This window comes from Bos grunniens, chromosome 2 (genome assembly GCF_055505025.1).
Source record: "Bos grunniens cultivar Pamir isolate PY7600 chromosome 2, Bosgru_T2T1.0, whole genome shotgun sequence".
NCBI lineage: Eukaryota > Metazoa > Chordata > Mammalia > Artiodactyla > Bovidae > Bos > Bos grunniens.
Genome location: NC_141166.1, coordinates 106,668,227 through 106,686,024, shown reverse-complemented (window position 1 = coordinate 106,686,024; position 17,798 = coordinate 106,668,227). Strand labels below are relative to the sequence as shown.

General features: G+C 40.7%; 1 protein-coding gene across 1 annotated transcript in view; it reads left to right on the top strand.

Moving 5' to 3' along the window:
* SCN1A (sodium voltage-gated channel alpha subunit 1) overlaps nt 1–17,798 on the top strand; it is a 224,813-nt gene that overhangs the window by 110,517 nt on the left and 96,498 nt on the right. The gene's annotated exons all lie outside the window — the stretch shown is intronic.

The window sequence follows — 17,798 nt, the reverse complement described above, 5'->3', positions numbered from 1 at the left end:
GTAATGCTGCTCTCCTAGCTGCCTGATCAGCTGCTGGGTTTCCTCGTGCCACTTCCGTGCTCCCTTTTTGGTGTCCTTTACAGTGGGAGACTGAAACCTCAGTGGGCAGATGGACTGCCTCCAAGAGTCGAAGAATCTGATCACCATATTTGACTGGGGACCTTTGGGTGGTCAAGTGGCCCCTTTCTTTCCAAACAGCCGCATGTGCATGTAGCACCAGAAAGGCATACTTGGAGTCAGTGTAAATGGCTATTCTTTTTCCTTTTCCCAGCTCTAAAGCTCGAGTCAGGGCTATGTTGGGCTGAACTAGTCAGCTAGTTGGGCTGAAGTACCTGGTGGCAGAGGCTTAGCCTCTATGGTCTCAAAATTGGAGACTACTGCATACCCAGCTCTTCTTTTTCCATCCAAGACAAAGCTGCTTCCATCAGTGTGCCAGATTTCCTCAGGATTGGTCAGAGGATCTTCTGACAATCCCTCTCGGGGTTTTATCCAGTGGTCCAAGGTTTCTAGAAAAGAGTGAAAGTGGAGAGAGCCCTCGGGGGTAGGGAGGAGGGTGGCTGGGTTAAGAACCTCACAAGGGGATATAGAGAGGCCTGGATTTTCTATCAGTATTACTTGATATCTGAGGATTTTTTGATCAGACATCCATAAATGGCCTCTCCCATTTAGGAGTTGTTTTACTTGGTGGCTGGTAAAAATAGTTTGCCCCCAAAGGAGAGTTTTAAAGCATCATCTATCATGATTGCAATAGCTGCAAGATTTTGAAGGTGAAGGGGCCAACCTCGGGTAGTTGAATCGAGCCTCTTGGATAAGTAAGCTGCAGGCTGGGGCTCAGATCCCAACCTTTGAGTTAACACTCCCAAGGCTATTCTCTCTCTTTTATGGACATAAAGTTGAATGGTTTTTCTGGGTCTGGCAACCTTAAGGCAGGTGCCTGAGCTAAGGCCTGTTTTGGTGTAGCCTCTGCCTTCTTTTGAGGAGTTCCCTACATCAGTAGGATTGAATTATCTCGTCCCTTTAAGCTTTCATATAAGGGCTGGGCAATTAGACCATAGTTGGGTATCCAGATTCTATAATATCCAGTTAGCCCCAGGAAAGCTTGCAATTGTTTTTGAGTCGTGGGGGAGGGAAACTGGAGGATTCTTTGTACCCAATCAGAGGACAGCCTCCTGGACCCGTGTGTAATCTGAACTCCCAGGTAAGTGACCTTTGTCTCGACCGTCTGTCCTTAGCACGGGAGACTTTATATACCCTTTCTGCCAAGAAGTTTATAACCTGGATTGCATGTTGTTGGGCACTTTTCTCATCTGGAGAGCAGATTAGTAGGTCATCTATGTATTGTAATATTTTCCCATTAGGTCCCAGGTCCAGATCTAGGAGATCTCGGCTAAGGGCCTGTCCAAACAGGTGGCGGCTATCTCTGAATGCCTGAGGTAATACTGTCCAAGTCATCTGTTGGTGTTTTTCTCCTGGGGCCTCCCATTCAAAGGCAAAAAGATATTGGGATTCTTTAGCCAGTGGTATGCAAAAAAATGCATCTTTGAGATCCAAGACTGTAAACCACTTGGCACTGGGTGGGATTTCTCCCAAGATTACATAGGGATTGGGTACTGTGAGATGGAGGGGGACTACAGCTTCATTTATGATCCGGAGATCTTGAACCATTCGCCAGGTTCCGTCTTTTTTCTTTACTGAGAGGATTGGGGTGTTACATGGTGAATTGGTGGGGACCAATAGCCCCAAAGCAAGGAATTTATTTATTAAAGGCTGTAGTCCCTCCCGAGCCTCTCTTTTGAGAGGATATTGTTTCCGGTTAGGAAACCGAGTGGGATCTCGGAGGACAATGATGACCGGTTCAGCTTGGTGGGCTCGTCCAGGAATCCCCTGATCCCACACCTGGGGGTTAATTTTGTCTTCCCATAGTTTTTGGTCCCTCTCTATTGAAGGTGTAATGGGTTCTTCAGTAGTAACCAGGAGCTGTAGAGTTCTAGGGGCTGAAAAACTTCCCATCACAAGGGTGGTCCCCAGTTTAGTGAGTATATCTCTTCCCAATAAGGGAGTAGGACACTCAGGGACCACCAGAAACTGGTGGGAAAATATTTGTCCATCCCAGCAACAAAGAAGTGCTCGGGTGAATCTTTTAGTAGTTGCTTTTCCTGTAGCACCCAAAATGGTACAGGTTTGGGAGGAGAAGGCTCCGGAGTAGGAGATCAAGACAGAGTAGGTAGCCCCTGTGTCAACCAAGAAATTCTCGGACCTACCTGCCACATCCAGTTGCATCCTTGGCTCCAGTCCCATGATGGTTATCCATGACAGGCAGGCTGGCTAGAGCGGGCCGCTTCAGTCCTCTTGAACCATCATGAGGGTAGGCTTGGCACTTGACCTTCAGGCTCTTGGGTCTTGAGGGCATAGTGCTGCCCAGTGTCCCAGTTGATGGCATTTGTGGCAAGCTGTTCTAGGAGACTTGTCACGGTTTGGACACTCTTTGGCCCAATGCCCTGCCTGTCTACAGATTAGGCATTTGTCTCGTGCCTTGTCCTTCAAGGACTCGGGGTTTGCCATAGGGCTTCTCTGGAGGGCGGCCGGCATCTGGGCATGCCTTGTCTCTTTCTTTCTCTCCTTCTCTTGGGCCTTGGCTTCCTTCTGTTCTCTGTTATAAAAGGTATTGGTGGTTGTCTGGACCATCTCATCTAAAAAGGCAGCAGGGTCCTCTGTTGTAGCTGTTGTAATTTAAATCTAATATCTGATGCACATTGGGACAGGAATTTGTCCTTTAAAATCACCTGTCCCTCGTAAGAGTCTAAGTCCAGATTGGTAAACTTTTGGAGTGCCTCTTTTAGCCTCTCCAGAAAGGCAATGGGGTTCTCATTGGGCTCCTGAGTTATTGCTGAGACCTGGGCATAGTCCCACAAGTAATAGGCTTTCGTTTCCATAGGTAGGCTTTCTTAGGGGTGAGTCTTTTTGAAGCTTATCCTACCCAGAACTGTTGCAACCTGAGAGCCAGGCGTCCCCGGGTCAGGGTGCAGATCCCCAGGCAGGCTGAGGCGTGACAGCCTCCTAGAGATCGAATCCCCGGGCAGGTCGAGGCATGACGGCCTCCCGAGAATTGGGTCCCTGGGCAGGTCGAGGCGTGATGACCTCCTGTGACCCCTGGGACTGGCAGATCCCTGAGCAGGTTGAGGTGTGACAACCTTTCGAGGACCAGATCCCTAGGCAGGTCAAGGCGTGATGACCTCCTGGGACCCCTGGACAGGAGTTTGGGCGTCCCCAAGGTCTCCAGTGTGACCAGTACTGGGTAGGATTAGGGGGTTGGATATTATAGAGTATTTCCCTCCCAAGCCCAGCTATTTTCTGATTGTCCCTCCAGAAGATTGTAGAGGCAGTCTTGTGGGTCTGGATGGGGCTCAGGAAAAGAGCATGAAACAGGAGGGAAGGGGGCAGAGCACAACCTTTGAAAGAATGACATAGCACAAGGGTATAATGTAAACCAATTAAAATCAATTGGGTCCAAGATGAGACGTCAAATTTAAGTAAACCTTAATCCCCAATCTATAAGCCAACAGACACACCCAGAGGTGGCAGGACAGCTCCAAGGCACTGTCAAGAGATGGAGGAGTGGGTGGTTCCCAAGTGGCTGGGATGATCCTCTCATTAGCATATGAATTCACCCCGCTAGCAAAACCTAGCCAGGCCGCATTCCATGGCCAGTACCCTGTAGAGTGGGCGCTTCTCTGTGAATCTTAACAAATCTACCTCTTATCTATCGCTTTGACTCTCAATGAATATTTGCAATGAGACCTCAGAGCCTGAGCTTTATTAGGTCCTGAAGCCGGGCCTCCTGGGTTTTGGTTGGGCTCAAGTCCCGACCCGGAAATAGAGCTGAAGGACAGGAGGAAAAAGCAGTGGGGAAAACATGCCAAGGAATCCCCTTCATACCCCGCCGGAAAATTTGCTAAATATCTGACCGGTGCTCAGTTTCATTGGTCTGATCCTTGGCACAGAGAAGAGAAAGGATAGAAGAACCCCCACCGGCTTGTGTAACAGCTACTGGGGCTCAGCAGATAGCGCCTTTGGGACATGCTGAGGAGTAGCCTCTCCAGAGTTCCTCAGTTGTGGCCCCTGCCACCCGCCTATTCACGGGAGGTTTGAGGAAACAGGAAACGAGAGATTGTAAAGGTCCCTCCAGCCATAGGAGCGACGACCTCTTACCTTAACCAGAGGTCTTCTGGAATCTGAGACTGGGCGGCTTGAGCTTTCGGCTGAGTGCGTTTTTCGCTGTCCTGGTTTCCAGCACGATGGGCCTTCCCCTGCTCTGGGTTTCTTCGCCTTCCGCTTCTAGTTGGGCTCCTGCTGTGCTTGGCCTCTTCCGCGCGGAGGTTGTTTCAGACAGGTTAAATCCGAGTCACGGCACCATAGATGTCACGCGAGTGTATGTTCCTCGGCTCTTTGTCTCATCACAACAAAGATTTGGAGTGACGGACATTAAAACCCCCTCGGTGTGTCACAGCTCTTGGGTCTTGGATAGACCGTGTTATAGCTCTCAGGTCTCGAATGGACCGTGTTATAGCTCTTAGACAAATCAGTGTCACAGCTCAGTGTTACAGCTCTATTTTATTTAGAAGATAGCAGGAAAATCCATCTTCGAGGTGTGAGGGCACGTGGATCCAAAGACACCAGGAGAAGAGTGCCCCAGCGCTTGGGAGAGAGAGAGAGCCAGCGAGCTTGCTTTGGCTCTTCTATTTATATGTTTATCTCTCCCTGGGCCTGTCCTATGTAAATTGGGCCAGCCAGGAGTGTTTGTTTTACCTGAGGTCCTCACTCTGGTCCTCAGACCTTTTTTGTTCTATTTTCTCGGGCTTTTCCCTTCCTTGTCTTTTAGCCACCGCCATTTTGGACTTCTTTTCCCTATTCTACCTACCTAACATATGAATCTTCTTCTCTTTCTATCCTCCCTAATATCTGTGACCTTGTCTCCCCTACTCTGTGACCCAAACCTATTATTTGCAATGCATTTAAGATTTTACCAGGAGCATGGACTTCAAGCAGCTCCTATGTACTGCTCTACTAATATTCCTGAGGTAATAAAGACTCACAATTCAATTTGTTTGAAATGACAGAGAAAGGAAGATGTATAAACAGAGAAAGGAATATATATAACATACAAAATTATATTTCACTAAATTATGCCATCACATAATGAGTTTTCTAAAGGCTAAGATTCTCAGCCCGAGTCTAGGACACAAGCATTTCAGCAATTTGTACTATTAAAGTATTTTGTTCAGGGATACACTAAATGCAAAGTATATCTTATATTAGGTAGCAGTTTCTGGAGTTCAGGAAACAAATTAATGGTATAAAGGCATAACCTGGAAATAGCAATTGTTCATAAGACTGGACCCAATTAATTATTTTGCCAAATAAAATTTTCCACTGGGCAAAGAAAGATAGGATTAAAGGCAGGCAGGATGATGTCTATTAGAGCTACATTTAAGTAGATGAGTTCTCTGAGGCGTGACAGTATAAGCCTGTGGTCTACAGGAGTACATGTATGGTCAAGCACTTTATAAGAGCTGATAATAAGTCTGTATATATTTTTTAATTTTTCAAATACTGCCTCAAACCTATGGCCAAACTGGGATAACATTCAAAGTCGACTCCAACTAATGTGATGTGAGGGCTCATATTTTGTTTTTCTAAACATTTAATTAAATAATCATACAGCAAGGCAAAAGCCCAACAATTGCACAGTTTTATTAATAAAAAATTGGTTATACATTTTTTTATTCCAAACATACCTAGAAAACGGTGTTTTATTTTAGTTCAGCGTAGTATATTTGATTCTACTCTGTTTTAATTTTGCATTAGCATCTGAAGTAAATATAGACCATTTATTTAACACAGTAATAATGATGTCAATTTCAACAAGGTAGTTTATTGATATTGGATCAGCAAAGGCACTAGGGGATTTACTGAATTTTGTAGCTTGTAGTCTATTATTAGGATGCCCTGAAAAATACTCCTGAAGTGAACAAATGTACATGGAGATGTATATTAGATATGTGACCTTGTTTTAAATGTAATTTGCATATAGCATAAAAATTAGTTTTGAAAGATTCAAATTTTTTTGAAGGTTAATAAAGTTTTGAAAGGATGCAAATGTTTTAAACACAGGGATGAAATATGTTATTTAGTTAATCCCAGTTGTAATACTAAAAAAGAGTCTTGTTAAAAACCACATGAAATACAGTTATTAAAAGCATATCAAAGCTAGTTATTTCTAGAAAAGAAATTCATAAAACAATATTTCTTAGGCTTGTGAAATTCTATGTAAAAGCAGCTTCTTTCTTGAGTGTTTAAGAAATAATGATGTGAGATTACAACCGTGAGAATAACATTTGCCTAGTTATTTTTATTATTATTGGCAGTAACATTCTGTTGTAAAGTAGGTGGCAGAAACACCACAAAATCAACCGAAACACTTCCTCACGAACTACTGTGCCCAGATGGATTACGTCCCCAGAATAGTAGTGGGATGCTGCAAGGGGCTGGCAGTCATTTTGGCAGGAGACTGCTTTCTCCTCAGTTTGAAAATCAAATCATTTTAAAGACAGAATTGCAGATATAAGGATTTTCCATGTTAAATTATATAAAATGGTCAAGATACATCAGTGTCATATAATTATAGCTTTGATTAGAAAACCTTTGAGTGGAGCTAATGAATTATACAGAGTGATCTTCTCAGTAGTAAATAGAAGTAGGTTTAATAAAACATAAAAAGTTATAGAAATAAAATATAAATTGTGGAAAGATGATGGTTAGGTTTCAAATCTGTATAACATAGTTTCTAAATTTAAGTATTATCATTCTTTTTGGTGTCTAGTGTTTTTCAGATTTTTTTAAAGATAGTTTCAACTTCTGCCAAAATACTTCATTTACTTGGTTTGTTTTGGGTTTTTGCAAGAAATATAATTCATTGAATGAATGCTAGGTTACCGTAGCTACTTGTGTTATATTTGCATACATTTTACTTAAGTTTAAAATCATGTAAGTACTTGAAAATCATTTCATAACTATTAAATATGGGCAGGCACTGGTTTGGGAGTCAGGAAATATTCTGAATCCAGTTCATTAATAAACTTGTGACCTGGACAAATCAGGTATTTATTTTGGAAGTAATAAGCACAAAAATTCTACACAAAGTATCAATTCTGTTTTGATTTTGTTTGTTTTCTATTAAATGAAAGGGGTGGATTAGATGGTTTTTAACTTTTCTTTCAACATTTGCTACTTCTTGATTTTATGATTTAGTCCATGGGGTCTCACAGAGTCGGACACGACTAAAGTGACTTAGCAGTAGCAGTATCTTTATCTGATTCTCTTAAAGTAACTTACTTAACCTTTCAGAAGTTCCAAGATTAAAGCAAACTAATTCTTTGACTGAAAAGCCTGTCTTATAAATTCTAAGGATCTCTTCACATCAATATTAAAATATGATTATGTTAAGGATTATCTATATATTTGTCTGCAGAAAATTAAGATCATGGCATCTGGTCCCATCACTTCATGGCAAATAAATGGGGAAACAGTGACAGACTTTAATTTTTTGGTCTCCAAAACCATGCAGATGGTAACTGCAGTCATGAAATTAAAAGATGCTTGCTCCTTGGAAGAAAAGTTATGACCAACCTAGCCAGCATATAAAAAGCAGAGACATATCTTTGCCAACAGAGGTCCATCTAGTCAAAGCTCTGGTTTTTCCAGTAGTCATGTATGGATGTGAGAGTTGGACTATAACGAAAGCTGAGCACCGACAAATTGATGCTTTTGACCTGTGGTATTGGAGAAGATTCTTGAGAGTCCCTTGGACGGCAAGGAGATCCAACCAGTCCATCCTAAAGAAAATCAGTCCTGAATATTCATTGGAAGGACTGATGCTGAAGCTGAAACTCCAATACTTTGGCCACCCGATGCGAAGAACTGACTCATTGGAAAAGACCCTGATGCTGGAAAAGATTGAAGGCAGAAGGAGAAGGGGACGACAGAGGATGAGATGGTTGGATGGCATCACTGACTCAATGGACATGAGTTTGAGTAAATTCCGGGAGTTGGTGATGGACAGGGAGACCTGGCGTGCTGCAGCCCATGGGGTCACAAAGAGTTGGACATGACTGCCAACTCACTTGAACTGAATTGAACAGTTGTCTGTAAGGAAAAACTTAAAGTGACAACCTGAGAAAACATCAGACTGTATGTTTAACTTACTTATTAGTTGGCCAGTTTTTCCCTGTAAATTCTCTTCCAGAGTCAGATAAGGCATAAAATAATAATTATTGTTTTAACAGATCATAATGGCAGTAGTAGAAGTTTGTTAGAAAGCGTGATAAAATGGTCTTACCACGTTGGAGTGAGGGAATGGAGGGAGTGGAGAAGGAAATTACACTTAGATTTTAAAAGTAACATGGAATTTAAGAACCAAAATAATTCCATGAAAAGTTGCCTAAATTATGTTATTCCTCACCTAAATCAACAATAGCAGTAGGATGCAAAGTTGTTGATGTTGGGAGTCTTTTAAGGGCAGCATTAAATGACACGTTTTTTCTCACTCAGATTCTGAATGAAAGAGGCAAATTAGCAGAGGGATAACATATGAATGGGCTTTCCAGGTGACTCAGATGGTAAAGAATCTGCCTGCAATGCTGGAGACCTGGGTTTGATCCCAGGGTTGGGAAGATCCCCTGGGGGTAGGCATGGCAATCCACTCCAATATTCTTGCCTGGAGAATTCCCATGGACTAAGGGTCTGGTGCGCTATAGTCCACAGGGTCGCAAAGAGGCAGACGTGACTGAGCAACTAAGCACAACACATATATAACAAAATATCATCTTATAATTTCATTTAAGTTTGTTTGGAGGGTATAGCTGTGTAGTCAGGGACAAAAGTATCCCCCAAAAGAAGCTGCATAGTATTAACTTATAAAAGGCCCAATTTCTTCAAGTAGTTGTTGTTATTGTTCAGTTGCTTCATATAAACACAAGGATTAAAGGATTAAAATGTATCTCTGGTTCTCAAATACATATACATACAAATGTGTATTTGAAAGCAATACCAATTTTCACATTGGAGCTTTTCTGCTCAGATTTTTCCTCCCAAATTTCATATTCAAAAGACAATGTCATACATTTGCTCCATCTAATATTTAAGCATTACATCTCCAAAATAGATTCTGATCCCATCCCTTTTTCTTTGTCTTCATTGTCAAAAATCTAGACCAAGCCTCTGTTGTTCAGTCACTCAGTCATGTCTGACTCTTTGCAACCCCATGAATTGCATCACACCAGGTTTCCCTGTCCTTTGCTGTTTGCTGGAGTTTGCTCAAACTTATTTCCATTGAGTTGGTGATGTCATCCAACCATCTTGTCCTCTGTTGTCCTTTTCTCCTCCTGCCCTCAAGCTTTCCCAGCATCAGAGTCTTTTCCAATGAGTTGGCCCTTCACATCAGGTGGCCAAAGTATTGGAGCTTCAGCCTCAGCATCTCTCCTTCCAATGCATACTCAAGGTTGATTTCCTTCAGGATTGACTGGTTTGATCTCCTTGCTGTCCAAGGAGATCTCAAGAGTCTTCTCCAACACCACAGTTCAAAACCAGCAGTTCTTTGGTGCTCCACCTTCTGAGTTGGACTATAAGTCCAACTCTCATATCTGTACACGACTACTGGAAAAACCATAGCTTTGAGTATACAGACTTTTGGCATCAAAATAATATCTCTGCTTTTTAATACACTGTCTAGGTTTGTCATAGCTTTCCTTTCAAGGAGCAGGCATCTTTTAATTTCATGGCTTCAGTCACCATCTGCAGTGATTTTTGAAGTCCAAGAAAATAAAGTCTGTCACTGTTTCCATTGTTTCCCCATCTATTTGTCATGAAGTGATGGGACCATATGCCATGATCTTAGTTTTTTGAATGCTGAATTTTAAACCAGCTTTTTCACTCTCCTCTTTCACCTTCATCAAGAGGCTCTTTAGTTCCTCTTCCATTTCTGCTGTTAGAGTGGTGTCATCTGCATATCTGAGGTTACTGACATATAACCTCCCAGCAGTCTTGATTCCAGCTTGTGCTTCATCCAGCTCAGCATTTCACATGATGTATTCTATATAGAAGTTAAATAAGCAAGATGACAATATATTACCTTGAATTATTCCTTTCCCAATTTTGAACCAGTCTGTTTTTCCATGCCAGTTTCTAACTATTGCTTCTTGACCTGCATACAGGTTTCTCAGGAGGCAGGTAAGGTGGTCTGGTATTCCCATCTCTTTAAGAATTTTCCACAATTTGTTGTGATCTACACAGTCAAAGGCTTTAGTGTAGTCAATGAAGAAGAAGTATATGTTTTTCTGGAATTCTCTTGCTTTTTGTGTGATCCAAGGGATGTTGGCAACTTGATCTCTAGCTCCTCTGCTCTTTCTAAATCCAGGTTGTACATCTGGAAGTTTTCAGTTTACATACTGTTGAAGCCTATCTTGAAGGATTTTGAGCATTACCTTGATAGTATATGAAATGACCACAGCTGTGTGATAGTTTGAACATTCTTTGGCCTTTATAAGACTGCCTTCACGTTTAAGACTTATGTGAAATGCCACTCTGAAAACGAAATGCTTCATTTGAACTATTGTGGATAATTCTGTTTGGATGCAAAAATGCAGATGTCTAAAGGCATCTGAACTGTGCAGCATCATGGGTTAAGTTTTTTTTTTTTTTTTAATTGAAGTTCCTCTATGTGTACTATCAGTTCAGTTGAGTCACTCAGTCATATCTGACCCTTTGTGACCCCATGGACTGCACCATGCCAGGCCTCCCTGTCCATCACCACATCCTGGAGTTTACTCAAGCTCATATCCACTGAGTTGGTGATGCCATCCAACCATCTCATCCTCTGTCATTCCTTTCTCCTCCCACATTCAGGCTTTCCCAGCATCAGGGTCTCTTCCACTGAGTCAGTTCTTCACATCAGATGGCCAAAGTATTGGGGTTTCAGCTTCAGCATCAGTCCTTCCAATGAATATTCAGGGCTGATTTTCTTTAGGACGCACTGGTTGGATCTCCTTGCGTTCCAAGGGACTTTAAAGAGTCTTCTCCAACATCTTCTCCAACATCACAGTTCAAAAGCATCAGTTTTTCAGTGCTCAGCCTTCTTTATAGTCCAACTCTCACATCCATACATGACTACTGGAAAAACCATAGCTTTGACTAGATAGACCTTTGTTGGCAAAGTAATGTCTCTGCTTTTTAATATGCTGTCTAGGTTGGTCATAACTTTTCTTCCAAGGAGCAAGCATCTTTGAACTTGGCTGCAGTCACCATATGACTTTGGAGCCCGAAAAAATAAAGTCTGTCATCGTTTCCATTCTCTCCCCATCTATTTGCCATGAAGTGATGGGGCCAGATGCCATGATCTTAATTTTCTGTATGCAGGTCAAGAAGCAACAGCTGGGCTGGATGACACACAATCTAGAATCAAGATTGCTGGGAGAAATATCAATAACCTCAGATATGAGATAACACCACCCTTATGGCAGAAAGAAAAGAGCAACTAAAGAGCCTTTTGATGAAAGTGAAAGAGGAAAGTGAAAAAGTTGGCTTAAAAGTCAACATTCAGAAAACTAAGCATCTGGAAGTTCATGGTTCATGTACTGTTCAAGCCTGGTTTGAAGAATTTTGAGCATTACTTTACTAGTGTGTGAGATGCATGCAATTGTGTGGTAGTTTGGGCATTCTTTGGCATTGCCTTTCTTTGGAATTGGAATGAAAACTGACCTTTTCCAGTCCTGAGGCCACTGCTGAATTTTCAAAATTTGCTGACATATTGAGTGCTGTTCTATGAGGATAATCGAAACCATACTGTTCACTGGTCCAAACTCCTCAGAAAAATGTTTTGACTGTGATAAATGCTTACTGAAGTCCAATATGTAATGCATGTGTTATTTTCTAAGGGAACAAGCCATATGAAATGTCAGGAAGCAAAACCTCATCAAATAATAAAACACTTATTATAATATATGTGATTAATTAGGGACATATTATGGGTGATACAGAATCACAAACTTTCTGATCTTACAAAGGCCCACAGAAATGTGTAATATCTTACTAAAATGTAATTCTGATGTTGTAGATTTAGCTCCCCCTTTTAATGTCCATTTGGTGTTATCAGAATGCATAATTTCTTTTATTTATACTTGTACATTTTAATATATTTTCCCCTTATTCTTCTTTTTCCCACATTAATATTGGTTATGCTCTTTCTATTACTTTACTATTTCTTTCCACTCACAAATTCTACTTTGCTTTTTTACAACCTTTTTTTGCTTCACAGCCTCTGGCTTCCAATTTATTTCCTTTTGGATTTTTTGTTTCTTTATAGGATTTTTAAAAATCTAATTGGCTTCTACTTTTGTTTTGCTTGTCTTCCTACAGAATGTTCTTCCATTTTTCTATTGCCCACTGCACTACTTATTTCCAACTTAGGAAAAAAAATCTTTCAGAAATGCTCTTGTCATACACGTCCTGTTATTATTTTATACCCAGCTGTGGTTACTTAGTTATCCCTCTCACTTTTTATAGTTCATTTTCATTTAAGTGCATATCTCTATTCATCTTGAAAGTATTTCTCTCTCTTCAAAGTCTTTTTCCACCAAGAAAATTAAATTGTTTTGTCTCTTATGAAAGGAGTAAGCACTCCTCTGTCAACTGAAAGGCATATTTAAATGCCAGCTCTCATGTAAAGAGAAGGTGTAGGCCAAAACTACAACCACAGGTTTTGTGAGTTCCTATATGCCAACAAAGGTTCGTCTAGTCAAGCCTATGGTTTTTCCTGTGGTCACGTATGGATGTGAGAGTTGGACTGTGAAGAAGGCTGAGCGCTGAAGAATTGATGCTTTTGAACTGTGGTGTTGGAGGAGACTCTTGAGAGTCCCTTGGACTGCAAGGAGATCCAACCAGTCCATTCTGAAGGAGATCAGCCCTGGGATTTCTTTGGAAGGAATGATGCTAAAGCTGAAACTCCAGTACTTTGGCCACCTCATGTGAAGAGTTGACTCATTGGAAAAGACTCTGATGCTGGGAGGGATTGGGGTCAAGAGGAGAAGGGGACGACAGAAGATGAGATGGCTGGATGGCATCACTGACTCGATGGACGTGAGTCTGAGTGAACTCCGGGAGTTGGTGATGGACAGGGAGGCCTGGCGTGCTGCGATTCATGGGGTCGCAAAGAGTCGGACACGACTGAGCGACTGATCTGATAATATATGATGTGGTGCATTGTTTCATATGCTTATTTGCCAACTGTATATCTTCAATTTGGGACAAATTAGCATCTTGATAATATTGAAACTTCCTATCCATGAACCGGGAATACCTCCATTTATTTAATTAGTACTTTCCTGGTGACTCAGACAGTAAAGAATCTGCCTATAATGCAGGAGACCTGGGTTTGACCCCTGAGTTAGGAAGATCCCCTGGAAAAAGGAATGGCAACCCACTCTAGTATTCTTGCCTGGAGAATTCCATGGACAGAGCTGCCTGGTGGACTACAGTCCACGGGATTGCAAAGAGTAGGACACGACTGAGCAACTAACACTCACTCACTTGATTTCTTTGGTCAGTTTTATAGTTTTACTCATACAGACCTTGAACATAATCTGTTAACTTTGTATTTAAGTATTTCTTTGAGGGGAGTGCTAATGTGAGTAGTTTTATGTTTTTAACTTCCAATTCCACTTGTTCTTTGCTGGAATGTAGGAAAGCAGCTGACTTTTCTATATTAACTTTGTAATTTGCAACCTCACTGTAATTGCTTATTAGTTCCAGGAGTTCTTCTGTTAATTCTTTTGGATTTTTTTATATAAACAATTATGATGTCAACAGACACACTCATTTCTTCCTTCTCAATCTGTAAACTTTTTATTTCCTTTCCTTGCCTTATTTCATTAGCTAGGACTTCCCGTATGATCTTAAAAAGTGGTGAGAGGAGATGTCCTTGCTTTGTTTGTAATCTGAGTGGGAAAGGTTCTAGTTTCTTCCATTGTATTTTAAAACTTGTTGTTCCTATAAAGGAAATATATTGAGTTTTTCATATCACCTTTGAAATAGACACCTCAATTCTTTTACCACTTTTAGGAATCTTTCAGATGTTTCTATTTTTTCTAGGCATACAATTATATAGTATGCAAATAACTATATTTTACTTCCTTCATCCTTATTAGTGTAATTGTATCTCACATATAATTGGATTGGTATGTATAGTGTTGAGTTTTTCCTAAGCTTTATGAAAGTATGTTTAGGATTTGTAAAGTGTTTTGTTGACCTTGGGGATCTGTGTGTGTGTGTGTGTATAAAATGTTAGAACAACTGGACAAATGGATGTCTACCTCACTCCATATAGTAAGCAAATTCTAGGGCTTCCCTGGTGATCCAGTGGTTAAGAATCCATCTTGCAATGCAAGGGTCAGCAGTTCATCCCTGGTCCAGGAATATCCCATCTGCTTCAGAGTAACTAAGCTCACACACCACAACTACTGCGTCTGCTCTCTGAAGCCTGTGAGCCACAACTATTGAGCCCACATGCAGCAACTACTGAAGCCCGCACGCCCTGGAGCCCGTGCTCCAGAACAGGAGAAGCCTCAGCAATGAGAAGCCTGTGCACTGCAACTAGAGACTAGGCCCTGCTCCCCGTAACTAGAGAAACCCTCTGTGCAGCTATGGAAACCCAACACAGCCAATAAGTAAATAAATATTAGAAATCACATTCCAGATAGATCAAAGATTTAAATGTATAAATCTAAACCATAAATGATAAAAATGAAGGAAGAAAATATAATGTATCCCTCCACACTCTCAGGGACATGGATGCTTTCCAGAGCATGACACAAAATCTAGAAACCAGAGAAGAATTAGAGTGAATCATCACATAACATGCAAAATGTTTTAATTAAATTTTGTAATCTGTAGCACAAAACACCATAAACTCAAAATACATACACTATATATTTTTAAAAGCCCCCACATTCCCAAATTAAATGGTTCATATTGTATCTAAAAGGGTGCTATAGTTTAAAAAGGAAAAGAAAATGAAAACATGTACTGTTATTTAAATAGTCACAGAAAGAAAAGAAAATATAGCTCTTGAACATATGCTCATGTAAGTTCACATAAGTTCAGCTTTTCTCATTTTAAGACAAATGCAAATTAAAATAGTAATATGGCCCCTGTTTTGCCCCAATCCGATTTAACATACTGAAAATATGATAACACATTATGTGGTGAGAATGTACATGAGCAGGCACCATGTTCCATTGTTGTCAGAAGAACCAGTTGGTTCAACCTTCAGAAAGAGTTATTTTGTAATAATACCAAAATTAAAGATTCACATTCTGCATAGCTAAGTACAACTGTAGAAATTGATACTATACTATTCACATATATGTGAAAGTATGTGTATAACATATATTAATTCTATCTTTATTTATAAAAACAGAAGATTAAAAACAGTACCTATCACCCGGGAATTGATTGAATAAATTATAGTATGTACAAAAAAAGGAAAACTATGCAGCTGATAAAGAGTTGAATCTGTAAAAACTGATAAGAAATGAACTCTAATAGATATTTTCAGTGAAAAGTGCAGGGTGCAGAAAATGTGTGAGTTGGCACATATCTATTACATAGACAGATAACAGTGGTTAGGTCTTAGGTCAGAAATTGATTTTTTGTGAGCAAGAAGGAAGGGGAATTTTCCAGTTTCCTTTAATATTTTGAATTTATGTCATTTATGCATGTTTTCTATCAAAAAAACTAGTCAGAAATAAAACCATCCATACATTGATGTTATAATAGTTACCTTAGAAAATGCACCATACTTGTTATCCCTAAACATTTATTTCAAAATAAATTACTGCCAGTATTTTCCTGATTCCTTATGGGAACAGTAGAATTTTAAGGCCAAATATGCTTTTTCTGTTGATTTAAATTTACTTGATTTAAATTTTCTTTTCTTCCAGGCCCTAAGCTGAATTGCAGGTAGATTGAAAAGACCTCTGAAAATTTCACTAGTTCACTTCAAGGACAGAGAGTACAAATTTAGACTTGTATATCCAGTAAAGAATCTGCCTGCAGTACAGGGGACCTGGGTTCAATCCCTGGGTTGGGAAGATACCCTGGAGAAGGCATGGCAACTCACTCCAATATTCTTGCCTGGAGAATCCCCGTGGACAGAGGAGCCTGGCAGGCCACAGTCCATGGGGTCTCAAAGAGTTGGACTCGACTGAGTGATTAAGCACAGCACACCCCCTTGTTTCCGGTCACCCGTCAAAAACTTCACAGCAGTGGGAATCTCCCTCAGTAAAATTTGAAGTTCCCGTAAGACCTCTCAAAAGATATATGGCAGCAATTTTAATATTGCAGTTCATATACACCAAAGCTGCAATTAACTATATTGTAGTTTGCTGACCTTAATGAGTTAATGACCTTCCCTCCTAGCTCAGTTGGTAAAGAATCTCCCTGGAAGGCAGGAGACCTGGGTTCAATTCCTGGGTCGGGAAGATCCCCTGAAGAAGGAAATGGCAACCACTCCAATCTTGCTTAAAGAATCCTATGGACAGAAAAGCCTGGCAGACAAGAGTCCATGGGGTTGCAAGAGTTGGACACGACTTAGCAACTAAACCATGAACCAATGAGTTAATGCCGTGTCCAAATAAAACTTGTCAAATGATAGCCTAGGCTCTGAGAAGTTTTGGCTCAGTATTATCTGTGAAATTTGAGCTGATATTAAATATGCCTTAAAACAATACCTTTGGGATTTGGCCTCCAGCATCTGATCAGGTCTGGCAGCTATATAGAGTCAAGAGTTTTGCCTCAGGTCCTTATGTTTTGCACTGTAGGATTATAGCATCAGCAAGAATATCATTATTCCTTTAGTGAAGGAAAATATCTCAGTGTTTGAGCTTATAGAACTGTCTTCTTTCTGATTACTTTTTCCTCTGAAATAAGAGAATTCTGCTGTCTCCTGTACCTACAGTTATCTTCTCCCGCCCACTGCCCAATCTAGTAATTCTTTTCCAGCCTAGCCTTTCTGCCATTCTTAGTCATCTAATTGTTGTCTGTCTAACCTTAAACTGTCTCTTTCTATATGCATTTAAGTAGGCTGACCCTAGCATGACGGATGCCATGACAGGTCACAGTTCCATTGTCTTTGTCTCAGAATAGATGAAGCCTCAATCAGGACAGCCATGGCTATTTGGTCATTAAATCTGGCTGCAGCAAACTGTTCTGACTGGCTTGATCAGGAGCCACTTGTGCAGATTAGACAGTTGCGTTTTATATCCTCTCAGAGACAGCTCCCTTTCCACTTCATCCTGTTGATGAGTTAACCATGGTCTCTCTGGGGCTACATCCTCATCTTCTGGGTGGCTCACAGAGTGAATAGCTCATTTGGGACAGGGTGGTACTTAGCCAATGTACTTTAATTAAGGCTATACTTGAATAACTTCCTTAAGTTATGGCATGGTTCCTGCCTCAGCAAAGCATAAGGATTGGATTAATAAACATGGGACGTTTATAACAAAAAAGCTGAGATAGAAAACGTGTTTGTTAAGCCAAACTCATAGAAACAGAAAGTGGAATGGTGGTTGCAAGAAGCTGGGGGAGGGGAAAATAGAGAGTTGCTGTTCATTGACATTAAATTTCAGTTGCATAAGATGAATAAGTTCTAGAGATCTAAATGACTTTGTGCCTATAGTTGACAATACTGT